A 27,379-nucleotide genomic window follows, 5' to 3' on the forward strand; every position below is an offset into this window, starting at 1 on the left:
GAGGCCCAAAGGAGGCCGAAACGATCGTCTGGGGTTGTCATGTTCCTTGTTCAGAGGAGAATTGCCTGGTATTTCGGGGCTGAACTGACCATGTCGGCGGGATCAGACTGATATACTACAGGAAAGTTTTCCTCTGTGAAAAGCACAATTGGGTAGAAAGAAGCTACTACCAGGTGGCAACCGGGCCATAGAACAAGCTATTGATGCTATTGATAGTCTCCCTAAGGGTGATGGGGGAAACCAGATGTGGACTCCTTGCCCAATATGCTTAGAGGGATATGGCTGCACCTCACTGACGAGGCCCAAAGGAGGCCGAAACGATCGTCTGGGGTTGTCATGTTCCTTGTTCAGAGGAGAATTGCCTGGTATTTCGGGGCTGAACTGACCATGTTGGCGGGATCAGACTGATATACTACAGGAAAGTTTTCCTCTGTGAAAAGCACAATTGGGTAGAAAGAAGCTACTACCAGGTGGCAACCGGGCCATAGAACAAGCTATTGATGCTGCAGTTCGTTCCTGGCAGACTGCTTCTCATTCTGTTTTGCATATGTAAATATGACCCTGGGGATAGTCTCCCTAAGGGTGATGGGGGAAACCAGACGTGGACTCCTTGCCCAATGTGCTTAGAGGGATATGGCTGCACCTCACTGACGAGGCCCAAAGGAGGCCGAAACGATCGTCTGGGGTTGTCATGTTCCTTGTTCAGAGGAGAATTGCCTGGTATTTCGGGGCTGAACTGACCATGTCGGCGGGATCAGACTGATATACTACAGGAAAGTTTTCCTCTGTGAAAAGCACAATTGGGTAGAAAGAAGCTACTACCAGGTGGCAACCGGGCCATAGAACAAGTTATTGATGCTGCTGTTCGTTCCTGGCAGACTGCTTCTCATTCTGTTTTGCATATGTAAATATGACCCTGGGGATAGTCTCCCTAAGGGTGATGGGGGAAACCAGACGTGGACTCCTTGCCCAATGTGCTTAGAGGGATATGGCTGCACCTCACTGATGAGGCCCAAAGGAGGCCGAAACGATCGTCTGGGGTTGTCATGTTCCTTGTTCAGAGGAGAATAGCCTGGTATTTCGGGGCTGAACTGACCATGTCGGCGGGATCAGACTGATATACTACAGGAAAGTTTTCCTCTGTGAAAAGCACAATTGGGTAGAAAGAAGCTACTACCAGGTGGCAACCGGGCCATAGAACAAGCTATTGATGCTGCTGTTCGTTCCTGGCAGACTGCTTCTCATTCTGTTTTGCATATGTAAATATGACCCTGGGGATAGTCTCCCTATGGGTGATGGGGGAAACCAGACGTGGACTCCTTGCCCAATGTGCTTAGAGGGATATGGCTGCACCTCACTGATGAGGCCCAAAGGAGGCCGAAACGATCGTCTGGGGTTGTCATGTTCCTTGTTCAGAGGAGAATTGCCTGGTATTTCGGGGCTAAACTGACCATGTCGGCGGGATCAGACTGATATACTACAGGAAAGTTTTCCTCTGTGAAAAGCACAATTGGGTAGAAAGAAGCTACTACCAGATGGCAACCGGGCCATAGAACAAGCTATTGATGCTGCAGTTCGTTCCTGGCAGACTGCTTCTCATTCTGTTTTACAAAGATAAGTGTGTCTTGCCTACAGTCAAGCATGCTGGTGGGAGTGTCATGGTCTGGGCCTGCATGAGTGCTGCCAGCACTGGGGAGCTACAGTTCATTGAGGGAACCGTGAATGCCAACATGTACTGTGACATACTGAAGCAGAGCATGATCCCCTCCCTTCGGAGACTGGGCCACAGGGCAGTATTCTAACATGATAACGACCCCAAACACACCTACAAGACGACCACTGCCTTGCTAAAGAAGCAGAGGGTAAAGGTGATGGACTAGCCAAGCATGTCTTTAGACCTAAACTCTATTGAGCATCTGTGGGGCATCCTCAAATGGAAGGTAGGGGAGCACAAGGTCTCTAACATCCACCAGCTCTGTGATTTCGTCATGGAAGAGTGGAAGAGGACTCCAGTGGCAACCTGTGAAGCTTTGGTGAACTTCATGCCCAAGAGGGTTTAGGCAGTGCTGGAAAATAATGGTGGCCACACAAAATATTGACACTTTGGGCCAAATTTGGACATTTCCACTTAGGGGTGTACTCACCTTTGTTGCCAACGGTTTAGACATTAATGGCTGTGTGTTGAGTTCTTTTGAGGGGACAACAAATTTACACTGTTATACAGGCTGAACATTCACTACTTTACATTGTAGCAAAGTGTCATTTTTTCAGTGTTGTCACACAAAAAGATATAATAAAATATTTATAAAAATGTGAGGGGTGTACTCACTTTTGTTAGATACTGTATATATATATATATATATATATATATATATATATATATATATATATACATATATATACAGGTGGCCCTCGGTTTACAACGGTTCAATTTGCACCGTTTCAGAATAACAACCTTTTTCTCCAGTCATGTGACTGCTATTGAAAAGCATTAAGAAGCAGTGCATTGATTAAAATAGCCAGTAGGTGGAGCTGTCCGCTTGTGTTGCAGCAAAGCCAAGCAAGCTGAAATTAATCAGTTTAACCAGACCTGAGCTATCGAGCAGATTTCAAAGGAACAAGATCTTCCTGTCTAAAAATCAGTCCAGATTGGAATGCATAGAAAGAACTGTTTGCGGAAAAATGCAAGTAAAGTCTGTGTTGTGTGATTATTTTATTAGGTTTATAATACTATTTAGCAAATGTTTTTGTTCATTTAACTTAGTTTAATTATATATTCTGTGTTGTGTGATTATTTTATTAGGTTTATAATGCTGTTTAGCATTTAAAGTCTTAATTTCAAAGCTTTAAAAATAATGTATTAGGTGTTACTTATGACAATTTTGAGAGGGACCTGGAACCTAACTCCCTCACTTCCCTTTGACTTACATTATAAACTGGGTTTCAATTTACAATGGTTTCGATTTACAACCTTTCCTTCTGGAACCTAACCCCGGCGTAAACTGAGGGCTACCTGTATATATATATATATATATATATATATATATATATATATATATATATATATATATACGTAGTAACAAGGATGTGCACTCTCACTTCCATGTCATCTGCCAGGGTGCTAGTAGATACTGATAATGGCTATGAAAGAAACTTGCACTCGCTGGTACTTTTAAATAAATAAAATAAATTTACCAGCAAGTGCAAGTTTCTTTCATAGCCATGATATATATATATATATATGAATTAACTAAGAAAAACTTAAAGATGGGTTAATCCAGCACAAGCTAATTTAAACCACAAATAATCAGAAGTCATATTGTTGTGTAAAGATCACAAAGAGCCACCTAGTTTGATCAGAAAAAAGGAAAGTATTTATTAAGTCATTACAATCCTAAACAATAAACTAAAATAAATCTATAGGTAACAAAAATCAAAAAAGAAAATATACACTGCTCAAAAAAATAAAGGGAACACTAAAATAACACATCCTAGATCTGAATGAATAAAATATTCTAATTAAATACTTTGTTCTTCACATAGTTGAATGTGCTGACAACAAAATCACACAAAAATTAAAAAATGGAAATCAAAATTTTCAACCCATGGAGGTCTGGATTTGGAGTCACACTCAAAATTAAAGTGGAAAAACACACTACAGGCAGATCCAACTTTGATGTAATGTCCTTAAAACAAGTCAAAATGAGGCTCAGTAGTGTGTGTGGCCTCCACGTGCCTGTATGACCTCCCTACAACGCCTGTGCATGCTCCTGATGAGGTGGCGGATGGTCTCCTGAGTGATCTCCTCCCAGACCTGGACTAAAGCATCCACCAACTCCTGGACAGTCTGTGGTGCAAAGTGAAGTTGGTGGATGGAGCGAGACATGATGTCCCAGATGTGCTCAATTGGATTCAGGTCTGGGGAACGGGAGGGCCAGTCCATAGCATCAATGCCTTCATCTTGCAGGAACTGCTGACACACTCCAGCCACATGTGGTCTAGCATTGTCTTGCATTAGGAGGAACCCAGGGCCAACCGCACCAGCATATGGTCTCACAAGGGGTCTGAGGATCTCATCTTGATACCTAATGGCAGTCAGGCTACCTCTGGCGAGCACATGGAGGGCTGTTTGGCCCCTCAAAGAAATGCCACCCCACACCATTACTGACCCACTGCCAAACTGGCCATGCTGGAGGATGTTGCAGGCAGCAGAACGTTCTCCACGGAGTCTCCAGACTGTCACGTCTGTCAAATGTGCTCAGTGTGCCCCTGCTTTCATCTGTGAAGAGCACAGGGCGCCAGTGGCGAATTTGCCAATCTTGGTGTTCTCTGGCAAATGTCAAACGTCCTGCACGGTGTTGGACTGTAAGCACAACCCCCACCTGTTGACGTTGGGTCCTCATACCACCCTCATGGAGTCTGTTTCTGACCGTTTGAGCAGACACATGCACATTTGTGGCCTGCTGGAGGTCATTTTGCAGGGCTCTGGCAGTGCTCCTCCTGTTCCTCCTTGCACAAAGGCTGAGGTAGCGGTCCTGCTGCTGGGTTGTTGCCCTCCTACGGCCTCCTCCACGTCTCCTGATGTACTGGCCTGTCTCCTGGTAGCGCCTCCATGCTCTGGACACTACGCTGACAGACACAGCAATCCTTCTTGCCACAGCTCGCACTGATGTGCCATCCTGGATGAGCTGCACTACCTGAGCCACTTGTGTGGGTTGTAGACTCCGTCTCATGCTACCACTAGAGTGCAAGCACCACCAGCATTCAAAAGTGACCATAACATCAGCCAGAAAGCATAGGAACTGAGAAGTGGTCTGTGGTCACCACCTGCAGAACCACTCCTTTATTGGGGGTGTCTTGCTAATTGCCTATAATTTCCACCTGTTGTCTATCCCATTTGCACAACAGCATGTGAAATTGATTGTCACTCAGTGTTGCTTCCTAAGTGGACAGTTTGATTTCACAGAAGTGTGATTGACTTGGAGATACATTGTGTTGTTTAAGTGTTCCCTTTATTTTTTTGAGCAGTGTACATTAAATGTGAGCAATCCTAGTACTTGGAAAAATTATGGCCATATATAGTTAAATATACCGGTATATACTACACCATATTAATAACGTAAACCCATGGGTATAAGCAAAGGCACATTAAAGCAATACAATTTTCATGCAGTTCAAGACTAAACCATGAACACCAATGCATAAAGATAATAGTAATCACTATATGTTATCGTATGTTATCGTATATCACAGCAATATGCATAACAATGTGATGAATAAGAAGAGCCGTTCCACACTCTTATGATAATGCTAGTATCCTGAAATATACATGCACACAGTCCTCAGCGTGCTAAGATGTTAACAGATGCAAAGCAGTTCCATTGTCTTGCAAAGATTAGTATTGGCATAGTCTGCTGTAGTATAAGCAAAGGCACACAGTCACTAGTTAGTTTGCTATTGCAAAAATGTGTTATTGCGTTAGTACTTGGGTGAAAATCAAGCAGAAAAGCATAGATCCTTAATGCATAAACACACAGAAAGTGAACAGTCTGTCGGTAAACCTCCGTGGGTAAATAAATGAGACACTGGGTTTGTCAAGGCTAGAACAGCCTACAGCTCACCAGACCAATGTATACAGTTCTCCTAGAGCTGCCCCTCCGTCTCCCTTCCGAATAGACTGTAGATTCCACCTGAATTCACCTGTACCAACAGAGCAGGCCAAAAATTTTCCAAGGTTGGCGTCCCACACCTCCGGCTTCACAGAGGCGTGACTTTCATTGACTTTTTTCACTTTTTTCACAGTCACACCTCTGTGAAGCCGGAGGCGTCAGACGCCAACCTTGGAAAAATTTTGGCTTTTCTGCTTGATTTTGGCTTTTCTGCTTGATTTTCACCCATTGGTGTTCATGGTTTAGTCTTGAACTGCATGACAATTGTATTGCTTTAATGTGCCTTTGCTTATACCCATGGGTTTACGTTATTAATATGGTGTAGTATATACCGGTATATTTAACTATATATGGCCATCATTTTTTTTCTCCAAGTACTAAGATTGCTCACATTTAATGTATATTTTCTTTTTTGATTTTTGTTGCCTATAGATTTATTTTAGTTTATTGTTTAGGATTGTAATGACTTAATAAATACTTTCCTTTTTTCTGATCAAACTAGGTGGCTCTTTGTGATCTTTACACAACAATGTGACTTCTGATTATTTGTGGTTTAAATTAGCTTGTGCTGGATTAACCCATCTTTAACTTTTTCTTAATTAATTCATATTATAGTTCCTGGGTTCCGTGCACTGGTACACCTTTTAGTACTTGATTTATCAGGTGTTCCATTACTATTCACTTTAGAACCTTTTTGAGCAGGTACATACAATATATATATATATATATATATATATATAAAAGCAAAATGATGGGAGGCACTCACTGGGCTTTTAAAAAACTGAGGCCTAGATTTGGAGTTTGGCGGTAGCCGTGAAAACCAGCGTTAGAGGCTCCTAACGCTGGTTTTAGGCTACCTCCGGTATTTGGAGTCACTCAAAAAAGGGTCTAACGCTCACTTTTCAGCCGCGACTTTTCCATACCGCAGATCCCCTTACGTCAATTGCGTATCCTATCTTTTCAATGGGATTTTTCTAACTCCGGTATTTAGAGTCGTGGCTGAAGTGAGCGTTAGAAATCTAACGACAAAACTCCAGCCGCAGAAAAAAGTCAGTAGTTAAGAGCTTTCTGGGCTAACGCCGGTTCATAAAGCTCTTAACTACTGTACTCTAAAGTACACTAACACCCATAAACTACCTATGTACCCCTAAACTGAGGCCCCCCCACATCGCCGCCACTCAATTTAATTTTTTAACCCTTAATCTGCCGACCGCCACCTACGTTATCCTTATGTACCCCTAATCTGCTGCCCCTAACACCGCCGACCCCTATATTATATTTATTAACCCCTAACCTGCCCCCCACAACGTCGCAGCCAGCTACCTACAATAATTAACCCCTAATCTGCCGACAGCAAAGAGCCGCCACCTATATTATAGCTATGTACCCCTAATCTGCTGCCCCTAACACCGCCGACCCCTATATTATATTTATTAACCCCTAATCTGCCCCCCACAACGTCGCCTCCACCTGCCTACACTTATTAACCCCTAATCTGCCGAGCGGACCGCACCGCTATCATAATAAAGTTATTAACCCCTAATCCGCCTCACTAACCCTATAATAAATAGTATTAACCCCTAATCTGCCCTCCCTAACATCGCCGACACCTAACTTCAATTATTAACCCCTAATCTGCCGACTGGAGCTCACCGCTATTCTAATAAATGTATTAACCCCTAAAGCTAAGTCTAACCCTAACACTAACACCCCCCTAACTTAAATATAATTTTAATCTAACGAAATAAATTAACTCTTATTAAATAAATTATTTCTATTTAAAGCTAAATACTTACCTGTAAAATAAATCCTAATATAGCTACAATATAAATTATAATTATATTATAGCTATTTTAGGATTAATATTTATTTTACAGGTAACTTTGTAATTATTTTAACCAGGTACAATAGCTATTAAATAGTTAATAACTATTTAATAGTTACCTAGTTAAAATAATAACAAAATTACCTGTAAAATAAATCCTAACCTAAGTTACAATTAAACCTAACACTACACTATCATTAAATTAATTAAATAAAATATCTACAATTACCTACAATTAAACCTAACACTACACTATCAATACATTAATTAAATACAATATCTACAAATAACTACAATGAAATAAACTAACTAAAGTACAAAAAATAAAAAAGAACTAAGTTACAAAAAATAAAAAAATATTTACAAACATAAGGAAAATCTTACAACAATTTTAAACTAATTACACCTACTCTAAGCCCCCTAATAAAATAACAAAGCCCCCTAAAATAAAAAATGCCCTACCCTATTCTAAATTACTAAAGTTCAAAGCTCTTTTACCTTACCAGCCCTGAACAGGGCCCTTTGCGGGGCATGCCCCAAAGAATTCAGCTCTTTTGCCTGTAAAAAAAAACATACAATACCCCCCCCAACATTACAACCCACCACCCACATACCCCTAATCTAACCCAAACCCCTCTTAAATAAACCTAACACTAAGCCCCTGAAGATCATCCTACCTTGTCTTCACCATACCAGGTTCACCGATCCGTCCTGGCTCCAAAATCTTCATCCAACCCAAGCGGGGGCTGGCGATCCATCATCCGGCGGCTGAAGAGGTCCAGAAGAGGCTCCAAAGTCTAGATCCGGACCGGCAACCATCATCTTCCAAGCGGCATCTTCTATCTTCATCCGATGAGGACCGGCTCCATCCTGAAGACCTTCACCGCGAACCCATCTTCATCCGGCGACGTCCAACTGAAGAATGACGGTTCCTTTAAGGGACGTCATCCAAGATGGCGTCCCTCGAATTCCGATTGGCTGATAGGATTCTATCAGCCAATCGGAATTAAGGTAGGAATATTCTGATTGGCTGATGGAATCAACCAATCAGAATCAAGATCAATCCGATTGGCTGATCCAATCAGCCAATCAGATTGAGCTTGCATTCTATTGGCTGATCGGAACAGATTAGGGGTTAATACTATTTATTATAGGGTTAGTGAGGCGGATTAGGGGTTAATAACTTTATTATAGTAGCGCTCAGGTCCGGTCGGCAGATTAGGGGTTAATAAGTGTAGGCAGGTGGAGGCGACGTTGTGGGGGGCAGATTAGGGGTTAATAAATATAATATAGGTGCCGGCGGTGTTAGGGGCAGCAGATTAGGGGTACATAGGGATAATGTAAGTAGCGGCGGTTTACGGAGCGGCAGATTAGGGGTTAATAATAATATGCAGGGGTCAGCGATAGCAGGGGCGGCAGATTAGGGGTTAATAAGTCTAAGGTTAGGGGTGTTTAGACTCGGGGTACATGTTAGAGTGTTAGGTGCAGACGTGGGAAGTGTTTCCCCATAGCAAACAATGGGGCTGTGTTAGGAGCTGAACGCGGCTTTTTTGCAGGTGTTAGTTTTTTTTTCAGATCAAACTGCCCCATTGTTTCCTATGGGGGAATCGTGCACAAGCACGTTTTTGAGGCTGGCCGCTTCCGTAAGCAACTCTGGTATCGAGAGTTGCAGTGGCGTTAAATATGCTCTACGCTCCTTTTTTGGAGCCTAACGCAGCTATTCTGTGGACTCTCAATACCAGAGTTATTTTAAAGGTGCGGGCAGAAAAAAGCCAGCGTTAGCTACGCGGGTCCTTACCAATAAAACTCTAAATCTAGCCGTGAGGTTGTTCCTGAAACATCACATGGAATAAAAACACGTTTTTAAAATGGCCAGTGAGTGCCTCCTTCACTTTGCTGCATCTAATTGTTGGCACCCTGGCGGATAAAATATTTGGGTGAGAGTGCGCTTTATTGTGGACTTTAAATGAATAAATATATATATATGGTCTGAGGACGGGGGTGACCCCGAAAATGTTTACCGTTTAATTAAAAAGTTTATTGCAAAATGGAGAGTGCCTTCTTTAGCTATATACTGTATATAGTTAGATATATATTTATTTATGATTAAATAGAACACATTCTTCTATGTGTAGAACATTGGAATGTGAAATATTCATATTTCATGTCGGATTAGTGTATTTCAGAAAACGCAATTCGGTTTGCACGACTTGGGTGTTTTTTTTTTTTCGTTTTTCGCTCTCTATTGAAGTCGAAGGGGAAATACGTTAACATATCAATCATCCTGATTGTTGTAGTATTCATCTGAATAAAGTATCAATATTTCATCATGAAGAAGCAGATTGTTACTAAATTGTTTGTGAAAAATATGCCATAGTAATTTCCTCTTGGTATAGAGGTGTAGAAGTTGATTACCACTCCGTTTAGGATATACGATGAGTACTAAAATTAATTTACCAATTGGTTCAATGTGTGACAGTGTGTTTATTATGATAGTGTTTGATCTGTTTGATAGCCAATATGAGCACTGGTAATTTAATTTAGCCACTCAAATCTGAATGAACACATTATACAGATTACTTTTGACGTGAAACATCAGGAAATATATCCTTATAAGAAAATAAAAGTGAAGTTTCTAGCTTATCAAGCCTACTTGCTAAGTGATGATAAAGGCAATGTTGGTAAATAAAGTATAATAAAATGAAAGGTGTGTGGTTTTTTTATGTCCCACTGTAAGTGGGTGGGAATTTTATGAGTTAACTTAAGCTCTAAGTCTGTAAAAGTAGTATTTAGTGATTTATTGTGTTCTGTGTGAGTGTGCTAATATTTGTTTGTTGTGCAAAATGGTGATGTAGGACTTACACTGCAAAATAGAATAAATTAATTGTGTTGACTTAACCTCTACGTTGTGTGAAGTGTTGTTGTGCTTATTAGTGTTTTGTGTGAATACTGTTATTTTTTTCTCATATTGGAATTCTAAGTACTAACTAAGATCTTTAGTGTAGATTTTATTCTATACAGGTTTTAGCATACCTTATAGTTAATATTGTAGTTGTTATTGTACTGTTCTCACATCTGAGTAATTTATTTTGGTACTTATATTAGTAGTGATGGAATATTTAGTAAGAGGTTTTTATTTTCCAAATTACAGATGAAAGTACATTTATCATATTGAGTCCTTAAAAATGATCACTGGAGACTCCTAACACTAGTTTTTTAGCTCAGCTAAATGAGTTTTCTGTAGTGATGTCGCGAATAGTTCGCCAGCGAATAGTTCCTGGCGAACATGTTCGCGTTCGCCACGGCGGGCGAACATATGCGATGTTCGATCCGCCCCCTATTTGTCATCATTGAGAAATACTTTGACCCTGTACCTCACAGTCAGAAGACACATTCCAGCCAATCAGCAGCAGACACTCCCTCCCAGACCCTCCTACCTCCTGGACAGCATCCATTTTAGATTCATTTGGAAGCTGCATTCTTAGTGAGAGGAGGGACAGTGTAGCTGCTGCTGATTTAATAGGGACATTGATAGCTAGGCTAGTGTATTCAGTGTCCACTACAGTCCTGAAGGACTCATCTGATCTCTGCTGTAAGGACAGCACCCCAAAAAGCCCTTTTTAGGGCTAGAACATCAGTCTGCTTTTTTTTTTTCCTGTGTAATCTAATTGCAGTTGCCTGCCTGCCAGCGTGTATGTCAGATTAACAGCGTATACTGTGCCCACTTGCCCAGTGCCACCACTCATATCTGGTGTAACAGTAGTGTAGATTTTAAAAAAACAACACTTTTTTGACTGTGAAATAATAGCAGACAGCTGCCAGTACCCAAGGTGGCCGCCAATAAGGCAGATGGGGAGGGTTAGAGAGCTGTTTTGGGGGGGGGGGATCAGGGAGGTTGGGGGCTAAGGGGGATGCTACACCACAGCATATGTAAATATGCTAAAAAAAAATTCAAAACCTTTTATTTTAGTACAGGCAGACTTTCTGCCAGTACTTAAGATGGCGGGGACAATTGTGGGGTGGGGGAGGGAAGGGAGCTGTTTGGGAGGGATCAGGGGGTCTGATGTGTCAGGTGGGAGGCTGATCTCTACACTAAAGCTAAAATTAACCCTGCAAGCTCCCTACAAACTACCTAATTAACCCCTTCACTGCTAGCCATAATACACGTGTGATGCGCAGCAGCATTTAGCGGCCTTCTAATTACCAGAAAGCAATGCCAAAGTCATATATGTCTGCTATTTCTGAACAAAGGGGATCCCAGAGAAGCATTTACAACCATTTATGCCATAATTGCATAAGTTGTTTGTAAATAATTTCTGTGAGAAACCTAAAGTTTGTGAAAAAGTGAACAATTTTTTTTTATTTGATCGCATTTGGCGGTGAAATGGTGGCATGAAATATACCAAAATGGGCCTAGATCAATACTTTGGGATGTCTTTTAAAAAAAAATATATACATGTCAAGGGATATTCAGGTATTCCTAACAGATATCTGGGTTCCAATGTAACTAGCGCTCATTTTGAAAAAAGTGGTTTTGAAATAGCAAAGTGCTTCTTGTATTTATTTCCCTATAACTTGCAAAAAAAGAACATGTTAACATTGGGTATTTCTAAACTCAGGACAAAATTTAGAAACTATTTAGCATTGTTGTTTTTTGGTGGTTATAGATGTGTAACAGATTTTTCAGGGCCTGCCAGGGCACAGTGTCACACCAGTGCAACTCATATCTGGTGTAACAGTAGTGTACATTAAAAAAAAATACAATTTTAACTGTAATAGATTGAATAGCAGTTAGTTGTCTGCAAGCGTGTGTCAGGCCTACAGCGTCTACTCTGCCAACTTCTGCCAGTGCACAGTGCCACTCATATTTGTTGTCACAGTAGCTTGTAATACTAATGGGAAAAAAAATGACAGGCAGAGGCAGGCCACCCCGCAGGTGCCGTCGTGGTTGTGGTGCTGTGATTCCCTTTGGCCCTAGAATAATGCCCAGTTTTCAGAGGCCACGTACCCTGAACTCAAAAAGTTCTGAGGACATAGTTGACTGGCTAACACAGGACACCCAATCTTCTACAGCTTCCGCTCGGAACCTTGACGCACCATCCTCCTCCAGCTTAGCTTCGGGCACCTCTCAAGTTACCACTCCCCCGCCTGCAGCCACCACCAACACTAGCACCACAGTCGCTTCACTTGATCTGTCAGAGGAGTTATTTACACATCAGTTGGAAGAGATGAGTGATGCACAACCATTATTGCCAGAGGATGTAGATAACAGGGATATGTCTCAGTCAGGCAGCATTACACACATGGACGTACGGTGTGACGATGATGATGTTGTACCCGCTGCAGGAGTTTGGTCTGTCACTGTGAAGCGGGCGTAACCCTTCCACTACCTAATCGATACAACATCATACCTGATGTTTTAAAGCACGTTATTCCAAACAATTTAGGAATGTTAGGTGATTTATGCCCTTTATGGATTAAAACCAGACTCTGCATCAACTATGTCATTTTCCATGGGAGTTTTGCCATGGATCCCCCTCCGGCACGCCACAGTCCAGGTGTTAGTCCCCTTGAAACAACTTTCCCATCACTATTGTGGCCAGAAAGAGTCCCTGTGGGTTTTAAAATTCGCCTGCCCATTGAAGTCAATGGCGGTTCGCCCGGTTTGCCGGTTCGCAAACTTTTGCGAAAGTCCGCTTTCGCTGTTCGCGAACCCAAATTATAAGGTTTGCGACATCACTAGTTTTCTGTATAGATAATACATATACAGTTATACTAACAAATGGAAGGACTTTCCAGTAATACCTTTAGTGGTGATAAACAGATTTTTACATCTCTATTGACAGAAACTGGTATAATGTGTCTTTATGTTAAATATAAATTAAGTGAGCGCCTAAATGGAAGGCTAAGGTGACGTAGTGAAAATACATATAGTGGTGTTTATTCGGATAGCATTAAATCCAGATAAAAATTACACTTAAAGGGACAGTCTATTCAAAATTAAACTTTCATTATTTAGATAGGACATGTAATTTTAAACAACTTTCCAATTTACTTTTATCATCAAATTTGCTTTTTTCTCTTAGTATTCTTAGTTGAAACTAAACCTAGGCAGACTCATATGCTAATTTCTAAACCCTTGAGGGCTGCCTCTTATCACAGGCTTTTCAAATTCCATTTCAACACAAAGAGATTAAAAGTACACGTGGGCCATATAGATAACACTGTGTACAGGCACAGGGAGTTATTTAAGATTTAGCCCAACACAATGCTAACTGCAAGACAATAGATTATAAACATTCACAGTCATGTGATCAGGGGGCTGGAAGAAGGTTCCTAGATACAAGGTAATTACAGAGGTAAAAAGTGTATTAATATAACTGTGTTGGTTGTGCAAAACTGGGGAATGGGTAATAAAGGGATTATCTATCTTTTAAAACAATAACAATTCTATGGTAGACTGTCCCTTTAATATGGCAATAGAAATACTAAAATCAAGGATCCACGAGTTAACATACAAATGAAAATAGAAAGCACATTAGTATAAACAGCATATATTAGATAAACATATATGTTAAAAATAGATATGGTGTTGGTATACTCTCCTGGGGGATGGCCCTTAATAGTAATACTGTCTAAGGTGTTTATAAGATGAGATCTCACTTGTAATGGTGGTGAACTGGAATTGTGTGTCCCAAATAGTATGTCCAACGTCCCCTTAAATATGATAGTGTCTAAATGAATTTATTGTAAGAATCCAGTGCTGGATGTGAAGATGTCCAAAATCCAATGAAGACGAAAAGAAGAATCAAATGATAAGGAAATAAAAAAAGTGGAAATATTGAGAAAATCGAAAAGTGGATGTGAAAAAATTAATGCTTCAGAAGAAATTAAAAAATGTGAAAAAATAACGAAAAAATATATATAAAAATGTTAAAAATATATGGTGAAAATTTTTTAAAAACGTAAAAAAACCCCAGAAATAACAATAGTGCAAAACAGCTTGTACACCTAGTTAAGGTAATAAAAAGAGTCTTGATAAAGGCCTGTTAACCGGCCGAAACACGTTGACATTTAACTAGTAAGCTCCTTTTTAATACCTTAATTAGGTGTTCAAGCTGTTTTGCACTATTGTTATTTCTGTTTCCCACAGGAACATTTAGGATCTTTTCACCACCGGATAGGACTTCACTAATAGTATACACAGGAGGACCAATGGTGATGAGAGACCCACACATAACTCCTATAGGTCACATGAACAATTTGATTCTGCCAGAACCCCAGATACTCATAGACCTTTAGAAACAGCTAATATATTTCTACCTTTTAAGCATGGGGGCCCATCACATAATGTGGAACATACTACCCAGTATGAAGACGAGCAATGCTCGACTCCATTTTTAGATGTTGGCCCAGACCATCGACTAGAACAATGGTCAATGTCACCTCGACCACCACGACAAAAAAGAGCCTATGCAAACGTGGGTGTAGAGGAAAATCTGCAACCTCCAAAAAATAAAAACATCTAAAGTACCAAAAGGGATTTTCAATTTATCTGATCATGAGCTGACCCCTGATGAAATTAGAGTATTGGGCAAAGGTTTATTCTTTAGCCCATCCAATACTCCTAGCATGTTTCAACTTTTTGTTGATGTCAATAATTTCACTAGAAAATTGTCTCTGCAAAAGTACTTTGCTGAGAAACGCTTAAAAAGTACCAATTCTACCCCAGTTGTCACAGACAATATGAATGAGTGCTTAAAAGATGGATGCATACTGAGGTGGAGCGAGCGGTCTCCTAAGATGGCCGCTACACGTTAAAGCTCTTCCGACAGACCGGGAGCTATGAATATTATAACTACCCTATTCAGTCTTGTTGATATTCTGAGGCTATAGTTTGCTGGGGGAGACTATCCGGATCACAAAGATACCGCTTCTTACATTTTTTTCAGAGCACCTCCGTAAGGATTGACTGCTGGAATAAAACGGAGGCCTACAATCTGCGACGCGCTATGTGGGAGTTTGTCCGTCACTCGGCAGAGGTGATTTGCCAGATACCCAGAGCTTGATGAGACAGCAGGGGCGATATCCACCTAATGCCCTCAATCGCTTGCTGTTCAAGTACCAGCCAGGACTACTTACCATACAGGACAGCCTACAGATGCCCCGGTGAGCTGGTGTTCCGCTCTGATGCGTGAGTAGAGTTCCGCCTGATCACCGGTAAGAATGCTAAGAAATTGTCTCTGAAGTCAGTATTCATTTTAACCCCGCAAGGGAACAGAGGTGGCTCCAACTCTATTTGTATGGACTAAGCAGCGATTTATGTGAGAGTCTGTGTAGTGGTGCATAGCATTGTGTGTACCTCTCTGCCGGGTTATTAAGCTTCACAGATGCACTAAACAACCAAGAAGCTTTTAACCTCTGATAAGGGTTTTTTTTTTTACCTGTTTTGTTCTATCTTTTTTCCTGGAGGGTGCTTATAAACTTTGCCACATGCCTAAACTAGTCATTACATACGAAATTTGACTACCTCTAATACTTATATTGCTAGACATTGGTTTACATACACATGGAAGATCTGTGACGCAGTTACATTACAGTGAAAGAATTACATAATTTGAACTGTCAGTGCAGCACCAATAAAAGGACTGAACCTTTGACACTCTCAATATAACAAAGCTGCCAGACAACTTTGGATTCCTTATTACAGAGGAGAATTTTCTGAGCCCTCCCCACTTAGCTCCTTTATATCTTATAGTTCTAGATAATAGACCAGGGTACCTAGTACCGCCCGGACTGTCTTGCTGAATTTCAACCTCTGCACCCAAACTTAGGGTTGTTATCACCTCATACTAGAGAGACTTTGGTCGCTAACAACTTCTAAAATATATCTTTTATTGCATCTCAAGACAGAAGAAAGGGGGCATCACCTTTTGGCTTTTGAGTCTTAGATACAGAAGACAAACTCTCTAACAATAAAATAAGCACAGCCCTATTCCCCCTCCCCTTTCCCGCTGTCCCGTGTGTCAGCAGGTCATATCCACCTTCCTTTGCCCGTGATCGCTCTGTGAGAGCAAAGCCCCGGGGGTCTAGGGCTCACTTGACAAGCTACAAAGTCACTCCTGTCATAACATCACATAAATATAACAACATGCCGCAGAAAAGAGCAGCAAAGTCAGACAAGCCACAAAAAACACTCCAAAAATCTCAGGAGACTGTTAACGCTTTCTTTAAGCAGGCGGAAAAGAATAAACATAAAAATGAAGCCACCCACCCTCACCCTCCAGTCTCAGAAGGAAAAGAGGATGATTCTGAGGACTCCAGGTGCACGTCGCCAGAAGCTAGCGATTCAATAGATGAACCACCTAATACTTATTGAGCCATGGAGGCATTAATAGATCAAGTAAAGACATGCATTAAAAGTGAATGCGCTGATCTAAAAAAGGATATATCAGATCTCAGCCGCAGAGTCGATTCATTGGAGGAACATGAGTTTGTTTTTTCTCAAAAAATGGCAGATCTCTCTTCCAAGGTATCACTCCAACACCAAAATTTTGCAGATTTGGAAGATAAGCTTGATGAACTCGAAAATCGTACCAGACGAAATAATCTACGATTTCGAGGGATCCCTGAAACGGTACAAAACAACGAAATAAAGGAATTCCTAAAAGGTCTTTTCTCAGAAATGGCTAGGGGAGAGGAGGGCATGATGTTAACAGATGTGGTTCTAGACAGAGCACACAGGGCCCTTCACCCAAAACCTGATGCTGATTCCCCGCCTAGGGATATTATTGTCAGATTTCAAAGCTACCCTCAGAGAGAGAACATTTACAATTTGGCTAGAAAGAAACAAGCAGTGATGTATCAAGGACACCGAATACAGATCTTTCAAGACCTCTCCTCGAGGACACTTCAAAAACGAAGAGACTTTTCAATCTTAACCCTTCACCTGAGACAGTTAAAAATTCCATATAGATGGGGGTTCCCCACTTCAGTGATCACCTCTAGGAATGGAAATAGATTTGAATGTAGATCCATATCTGACATTGGTAAATTTTGCACTATGGCAGGAATTCCTCCACCCACTCTGGACTCAGAGCTGCCATCTCAAAATACCTTGCTGGAACAGTCGGCCCCAAGGCCGCAGAGGAAAGCCTGGCCCATCAAGACTAATACCCAACTAAAACGGAAACAAGTCAGCACAGTGAACACTGACTCAATACAGCCAGGTTGAACTAGATATGTTGCTTTGTTTGTTAGAGGCTCTTGTTTATTGTATATGCCCTAATGTCCGTTTATGCTTATCCCTTAAGCTTATGAGCCGACATTAGCAATCTTCATACTCGTATGGAAAAAGTTCGAACGATGATAGTGATTGAAGAAGTTGGGCAAGTATATTATTTATAAAGCTTTGCTGCTCTGGTTTTGGGTTCACCCAAACTGAACAAATGTTATATGAAACCAATGATTGCACATTCGATGTTTGTTATATGCTATGTGTAATATGCATGTTTTAATAGTTTAGGTTGTTTTTCAATGTAAATGTTTCAAGGTACTAACTAACATGTGGGATTTGATAAGCACATAAGGACTCCCGAAGGTAAATGAGAATTATTCCCCATTGCAACAATCTCAAAATAATTACCCCCAATATAGACAACTCTAAAACTCAATATACTAGTTGTTGTGACAGGATGCAAGGGGACTTGAAAGGTCATTGATCTAATGTCAGCAAATAAATAGATCAGTTAAATGTTTTTCTATTATATAAGATGGCGAAGCATTGTGAAAACACACGATTGTGATATATTGGAAGCCCATTTAAATTGAGTGAGAGGAATGGGGAGTTTTCATGGGTAACAAGGGAATTTAATGAAGAGTTTGGTTTTTAGGGTTGATAGTGTTCGCAGTGCTAGTTGCATATGGGTGTCCTGGATTAGAACCAGGATAAAACTAGTGGGGTGATATTTTATATTACATGTTGAATAGCACGGAATTATATGGCTAAAGAAATTAACAGATGAAAACAATAATAGTTATGTATGTAGCTACCCGGTCTGTTATTCTGCCTCATTTGTTGAAAGTTTTTCAAGATTTAAAAATTTGCATTGTATTTGTTATTTAAAATACTGTTTGCAGTAACTCTTAATAATACAACGAGATTCGTTCTATCTAAAAGGTATTAGTCCATTCTACCCCCCGCTATATCTTTCCTTCTTTTCTTTCTTCATCTCTGTCTCTTTCTCTTACTTTTGGCTATTGGTCTGGTTGGCCAACAAGGTAATCTACTAATCTAGCGTTTTTCCTAGCTAAAACTAGGGTTGAAGATGAATACAATAAGAGTAGCAAGCCAGAATGTGAAGGGTTTCCTCTCAGCTGGCAAACGCTCCATTGCGTATTTTGATTTCTTTAAAAAAGGCATTGATGTAATTATGTTACAAGAGACTCACTTTAAGAAAAGAAATGAACCTCAACTAACTACACAACACTTTGATAAACACTTCCTTAGCTCAAGTACAAGTAGGAATAATGGGTATGTATTTCGTTCAAATGGGGCACCCCCTTTGAACTGACTCAGAAGTATATAGATAAAGAGGGAAGACTTTTGATCCTTGTAGGACTATACTATTGTAACTTGGTCACCTTTGTCAATATATATGCCCCATATAGGCCCACTCCCCATTTCTTCAAATCGATTACCAACACTATTCTGGATGTTTCCAAAGGCCCAATTATAATGGGGGGGACTTCAATTTTACCATGCACCCTTCTCTAGACAACTCCACAGGGAAATCATACCTCAGTAACAAGGCCTTGAAAGCTAACTGCAAAGTCATACACTCCATTTCCCTATTTGACACCTGGAGAGTTGCACACCCTACACAGAAAGACTACACTTTTTTTTCTCACCCCCAGCATTCCTACTCCAGACTAGACTACATCATGTGTAGCCAAACGCTTCTAACTAGCCTGACCCAGCCTATCATATCACACACTCCTTGGTCAGATCACAGCATGGTCGTTTCCACCTTTCTCTGGCCAACTAGATTGAAAAACATACTGACCTGGAGGTTAGATGAGACAATTCTGACAAGTCAGGAAACAATAGAGGAAGTGACTAAAGCAACTGAGGAGTTTTTCCAACACAACAAACCAGAAGACACATCTGTAGGTAACAATTGGGAAGCGTATAAATGCTTTATAAGAGGTCACTTAATAAAATATACTGCTAGAATACGGAAATTGAGGAAAGATCAATTTACTTCAATGACTGACACCTTGAACGCAGCAGATAAGGCACACAAGGCAGACCCGACCTCAGACCAAAAGCTTGCTGAACTTAAGCTAGCACGTGACAGCCTTAATAATTATTTAATCCAAAAAGCCCACTTGAGGGCGCTAACAACTAAGGCCAAGTTTTTCACAGAAAGTAATAAAGCAGGACGTTTGTTGGCAAGATCTCTTAAAAGAAGACAGTTTAACTCATTTATTAGGTCTATCTCACATCCCTCTAGGGGACCGGTCAGCAAACACGAAGAAATAGCAGACACGTTTGTTTCCTACTACACAAAGCTATATAACCTTAACCCCAATATCACTCAGGAGACTAGTAAAAATATTACACATTATCTTGCTTCTTTAGAGACCTCTAGTATCTCGGAGGAAGATAGCCAGGCTCTAGACGCCCCAATAACAACCCAAGATATAGTGAATACTATTAAGGCACTCCCAAACGGTAAATCTCCTGGGCCGGATGGGTTACCTGCCAAATTTTACCAATTATTCCAAGCCCAACTCTGCTCCCCGCTACATGCACTATTCACATCAGTAGATAACGGAGAGACATTTTCTACCTCTTTACTGGAAGCCACGATCACAGTAATACCGAAGGCGGACAAGGTGGGGACCCTGGCGGGTAATTATAGACCCATTTCACTCCTAAATACCGACATAAAGATTTATGCAAAAATTCTATGTAACCGCCTCAATGCAATACTACCTAAGATCATACATCCGAACCAAGTTGGCTTTGTTAAGGGCAGAGAGGCAAAGGACAACACAATTAGAGTGTTGCAATCACTGATGTACTCAAACGATAACAAGTCCCCTCTGGTGCTTCTGTCATCTGACGCTGAGAAGGCTTTCGACAGGGTCAGCTGGCATTTTATGTGGAGGGCTCTGTCGAAGTTTGGCTTCTCGGAAGCCTTTATAGCTAGAATCCAGGCTTTGTACTCAAACCCCCAAGCCAGAGTCCGAGTGAATGGAACTCTTTCACAGCCTTTTTCAATTATGAATGGAACCCGTCAGGGTTGCCCACTGTCGCCTTTACTATTCTCAATAACCATCGAGATCCTAGCAATAAAAATTAGAGAAAACAAAGACATATTAGACTTGCAATATAATCAAGTACAGCAAAAGTGCTTACTGTTTGCAGATAATGTGATTTTCACTCTCCGGTCTCCCTCCACTGCCCTCCCTGTTTTAATAAAAACCCTAGAGGATTATGGCCAGGTCTCTAACTTCTCCATAAATATGGAAAAGTCAGGTATAATGTTATTGAACCTCCCACAACAGGATATTGACTTCGTGCAGAATCACACGCCATTTCGGGTTACTGACAAGCTCAAATACTTAGGATTAACTTTACCTCGGAACAACAAAGATTTATTTTGGTTTAACTATATCAGCCTACAAAAAACAAGGGATGGCACAGGCAGGGACATCTATCCTGGTCCGGAAGGGTGAACACTACTAAAATGATGATAATACCCAAATATCTATTTCTCTTCCAAACATTGCCGATGGCCCTGCCTGCTTCATATCTAAGTACCCAACAGAAAATGATTAATTCATTCATATGGTCCTATAAAAAACCTAGAGTTTCTCAACACACACTATACATGCATAAAGAGGATGGCAGTCTCAGTGTGCCAAACCTCTTAAATTACTACAGGGCGGTACATTTGTCCAGAGTGATCTCCTGGACGCACTCTCAACAGACGGACCTCTGGGTACAGGTTGAAAGTTCCCTTATAGGGATGAACCAAATGAGAGATATAGCATGGTTGCCTAAAAGTCACAGACCACCACTGGCATGCCAGAATGCCTATGTCAAGGCCACTTTAGATATATGTGACTCAGTTCTGGCCCACAACACAGGAATCTCCACCCCAATTTCACCTCTCACTCCTTTATTAGGTAACCAGATATTCTTAGACAAGGTTTCTTTTACCCATTTGAACTCTGAGAAACACCTATGTAATTTACCAGTTTATCTTTTGCTGGAGTCAGGAAAGTTTAGGGATAGGACTAAGTTAAAAGATGAGCTGGGGTCACCCTTCCATAGTTGGTACTCGTACCTACAGATACGACACGCGCTCTATAACAGTACACACAAAGCTCACATATTTAGATCACTAACAGTATTCGAGAAGATATGTATTAACCCCGACTTTAAAAGATCACTTCTCTCTTCGACATACAGACTGCTGAGAGGTTCTTTTCCCGACCGAAGCCCTACTTTTATAAAGAAATGGGAAACAGACGTGCTAGAGGGGATCACAGACGATGACTGGAAGACAAGCTTTAAAATGACACACTCTGCTTCCTCCTCAATGTTCCTATCCGAGCTGAACTATAAAGTACTCTCTTGCTGGTATCTGACACCGCAGCGTCTCAGATATATCTTTCCTACAGCTTCTTCAGCCTGCTGGAGGCGCTGCGGTGGGATAGGCAGCTTGACTCACATATGGTGGGATTGCCCTCTCTTGGCGGAATTCTGGCCACGCATAGAAAGATGTATTAAAGTGATTGTAAAGTCAGCCTTCTGTCTAAACAGCTGTGTAACAGTTATCACGAAAAAACTTGAGTTTCATTCATCAAATTTTAAGATTTCAAATGGATACCTGTATTTTCATTATTTTCTATCAATTTTCGGCTAAATCATCCTCCTCCCGGCATTCGCGCTCCGTTGCTGTCCTTTTTGATGGACGTCTTAATAGCCAATAATGGCTCTAACCATGGGGGGACCCACCCTCTTATCATGACGTAATACGTCCTTATTGCGCATGCGTTCGTCTTCGGTGCAGAGCTAATCTATTGTAAGCTCGTGCACATTTCGCACATGCGCAATAGTAGTAAACACGGCGTAGCAATAGAATATTATACGGAGTCCTGTCATTTCCTCTGTATTGTAAAGCTTGGATTAGTGGATCTGAAAGGGCTCCGTATATAGGTTAGATTGTTTTATTTATCTTATCTATGTGACAACTATGTTATAAAGCGGAAACAGCAGTAACGCATGCGCAATGGAAAATAGACACAGGAGCGCGCAGTGCCGATACGTAAACAGCGGGTGGGACCGCTGTTTACGTAATATGGAGGAAAATTAGCAAACAGTGAGTGGGAGGAGCGGGTAAGTGAATGAGTGATATTGAATATATAACATAAAAAAGAAATTAAAAATTTTATTAAAAAGTTCTTGTAGCGGTATGCTTAATCGGATGATTCTCTACCAAACTATATTAGACAAACATGAAAAATTTACATTCACTTTAACAAAATACTAGGAACAAATATCACTCTTAGCGGTAAACTTATCTTGCTCAACATCCTTCCACCAATACATTGTTTATATCGCACAAAACTTCTTCAGTTGATGCTAATATGCGCAAAGAGATTAATTCCTTGAATGTGGAAGAGCCAGGATATCCCCACCCAAACACAGTGGATAGCAGAAGTAGAGCATACTCTAACACTGGAAAAATATCATTATCACTACGCAGGTAAACACGACTTTATTAACGATATACTCTTTATTTGGGAGCAAGGTCTCTCTGCTCTAGATTAGCTTACATCCAGACTAGACGGTTACCAGTGACGACTGGGCATATCACGGGAATATAATATGGAATCTATTGAAACTTGCTTCCCATCTTCACCAGTTCCTTTTTTCTTTTTTTCTTCTTTTTCCTCTTTTTCTTTCCCTGTATTTCTTCCCTTAACTTTTCCCTTCTACTAATACCTTCCTTCTTATCTCCAGAGATAGAACATAACAGATAGACGTTGATCACGAGGTGGCATAATGCCATTGACTTATAAAAGATGTGGAGTATCTTGGGGTACTACTCCTATGATTGCCCCTTATCTCAGTTACAATCTGTTGTATTTGTGAATTGTATCTTTCTAATTGAAAATGGAAAAATTAATAAAAATTATTGAAATATAAAAAAAGATGGATGCATACTATATGAACCTGACACCCTTCTGGAACAACTAACAGAAAAATACATATACACAGATTTCAAACCTAAATCCAGTTATAACCCTTGCAGAACTAAAAATTCACATATCAGTATATTGCAGTCAATGGTATTAAAAGATCTAGAGAGGCTCCCCAAAAAACGATTATACAAACACAATCTTAGTCCTGGCGAACGTAATGCGATTTACTCCCTCACAAATAATAGTAAGCTAGTTATCCTCCAGGCAGACAAGGGTGGTGGAATTGTCCTTCCAAACATCACAGAATATGTCCTAGAAGCCGATCAGATTCTTAAAGATGCCAGCTACTATAGGGGTCTTACGAGTGATCCCACTTCCATTATTTCCAAACAATTATTTTCTCTACTACAAGAGGGCTTGGATGAAGGTATCCTTACCAAAAAAGAAAGAGACTATTTATTTCCAAAAGACCCTAATATAGCCTTTTATTATCATTTACCTAAAATCCACAAAAACACTTCTAACCCTCCAGGACGCCCTATAATAGCTGGCATCGGGAGTTTAACTGACAACCTTTCAGCTTATATTGATTCATATTTACAGAAATATGTTATAGCCCTTCCATCTTTTATGAGAGATTCCTCAGACTTATTGAACAAGTTAAACAAGTTAGGAATTATAAAAACCAATCAGGACCTGTGGTGGATCACCAGCGATGTTAGTTCTCTTTATTCTAACATCCCCCACGATAAAGGCCTATCTGTGATCCAATTATATTTAGAAACTGATATATATATGCCCAGTAAACAACAACATTTCATTAGTGATTTAATACAATTTATCCTTCATCATAACTATTTTCAATATCAGGGCTCTTTTTATTTACAAATCAAAGGTACGGCCAGGGGCACCAGATTTGCTCTCAGTTTTGCCAATCTTTACATGGGCAAATTTGAGGAGACTCACATTCATGGTTCTACCATGGGAGCGAGTCTGGTGTTTTATGGCTGCTATATAGGCAATTTCATTTTTCTCTTTAAAGGATCTTTGGAGGAAGCCTCTAGTTAAAAGCATCAACAAAGGAATTTGGAAATAATTGTGCTTTATACAAAAAAATCATAACCACCATAAAAAAGAGGGTGGGCCTCATGGACTCTTGCCAATATGAAAGAAATTAATTTATCAGGTAAGTTCTTACATAAATTATTTTTTCTTTCATGTAATTGGCAAGAGTCCATGAGCTAGTGACGTATAGGATAGCAATACCCAAGATGTGGAACTCCAAGCAAGAGTCACTAGAGAGGGAGGGATACAAATAAAAACAGCCATTTTCCGCTAAAAAAATTAATCCACAACCCAAAATATAAGTTAATTCTCATAAATTTGAGAAAAAAAAAAACTTTAATCAAAAGCAGAAAAATCAAACTGAAACAGCTGCCTGAAGAACTTTTCTACCAAAAACTGCTTCCAAAGAAGCAAATACATCAAAATTGTAGAATATAGTAAATGTATGCAAAGAAGACCAAGTAGCAGCTTTGCAAATCTGATCAACTGAAGCTTTATTCTTAAAAGCCCAGGAAGTGGAAACTGATCTAGTAAAATGAGCTGTAATTCTCTGAGGCAGGGCTTGACCCGACTCCAAATAGGCTTGATGAATCAAAAGTTTTAACCACGAGGCCAAGGAAATGGCAGAAGCCTTCTGACCTTTCCTGGAACCAGAAAACATAACAAATAGACTAGAAGTCTTCCTGAAATCTTTAGTAGCTTCAACATAATATTTCAGAGCTCTCACCACATCCAAAGAATGTAAAGATCTCTCCAAAGAATTCTTAGGATTAGGACACAAGGAAGGAACAACAATTTCTCTATTAATGTTGTTAGAATTCACAACCTTAGGTAAGAATTTAAATGAAGTCCGCAAAACTGCCTTATCCTGATGAAGAATCAGAAAAGGAGATTCACAACAGAGAGCGGATAATTCAGAAACTCTTCTAGCAGAAGAGATGGCCAAAAGAAACAACACTTTCCAAGAAAGTAGTTTAATGTCCAAAGAATGCATAGGCTCAAACGGAGGATCCTGTAAAGCCTTCAAAACCAAATTAAGACTCCAAGGAGGAGAGATTTATTTAATAACAGGTGTGATACGAACCAAAGCCTGCACAAAACAATAAATATCAGGAAGTTTAGCAATCTTTCTGTGAAATAGAACAGAAAGAGCAAAGATTTGTCCTTTCAAGGAACTTGCAGACAAACCTTTATCCAAACCATCCTGAAGAAACTGTAAAATTCTAGGAATTCTAAAAGAATGCCAAGAGAATTTATTAGAAGAACACCATAAAATGTAAGTCTTCCAAACTCAATAATAAATCTTTCTAGAAACAGATTTACGAGCCTGCAACATAGTATTAATCACTGAGTCAGAGAAACCTCTATGACTAAGCACTAAGCGTTCAATTTCCATACCTTCAAATTTAATGATTTGAGATCCTGATGGAAAATCAGACCTTGAGATAGAAGGTCTGGCCTTAATGGAAGTGGCCAAGGTTGGCAACTGGACATCCGTACAAGATCTGCATGCCAAAACCTGTGAGACCATGCTGGAGCCACCAGCAGCACAAATGATTGCTCCATGATGATTTTGGAGATCACTCTTGGAAGAAGGAGAGGCGGGAAAATATAAGCAGGTTGATAACAGCAAGGAAGTGTCAACGCATTCATTGCTTCCGCCTGAGGATCCCTGGACCTGGACAGGTACCTGGGAAGTTTTTTGTTTAGATAAAATGCCATCAGATCTATTTCTAGAAGCCCCCACATCTGAACAACTTGAGAAAACACATCTGGGTGGAGAGACCATTCTCCTGGATGTAAAGTCTGACGACTATGGTAATCCACTTCCCAATTGTCTATACCTGGGAAATGAACCCCAGAAATTAGACAGGAGCTGTATTCTGCCCAAACAAGTATCCGAGATACTTCTTTCATAGCTTGAGGACTGTGAGTCCCACCCTGATGATTGACATATGCCACAGTTGTGATATTGTCCGTCTGAAAACAAATGAATGGTTCTCTCTTCAACAGAGGCCAAAACTGAAGAGCCCTGAGAATCACACGGAGTTCCAAAATATTGATTGGTAATCTTGCCTCTTGAGATATCCAAACCCCTTGTGCTGTCAGAGATCCACAAACAGCTCCCCAACCTGAAAGACTTGCATCTGTTGTGATCACAGTCCAGGTTGGATGAATTAAAGAGGCTCCTAGAATTATACGATGGTGATCTAACCACCAAGTCAGAGAAAGTCAAACATTGGGATTTAATAATATTAATTGTGATATCCTTGTATAATCCCTGCACCACTGGTTCAGCATACAAAGCTGGAGAGGTCTCATATGAAAACGAGCAAAGGGGATCGTGTCCGATGCTGCAGTCATGAGACCTAAAACTTCCATGCACATAGCTACTGAAGGGAATGACTGAGACTGAAGGTTCCGACAGGCTGCAACCAATTTCAAACATCTCTTGTCTGTTAGAGACAAAGTCATGGACACTGAATCTATCTGGAAACCTAAAAAGGTTACCTTTGTCTGAGGAATCAAAGAACTTTTTGGTGAATTGATCCTCCAACCATGTCTTCTGAGAAACAATACTAGTTGATTCGTGTGA

This window comes from Bombina bombina, chromosome 5 (assembly GCF_027579735.1).
Source record: "Bombina bombina isolate aBomBom1 chromosome 5, aBomBom1.pri, whole genome shotgun sequence".
Lineage (NCBI taxonomy): Eukaryota > Metazoa > Chordata > Amphibia > Anura > Bombinatoridae > Bombina > Bombina bombina.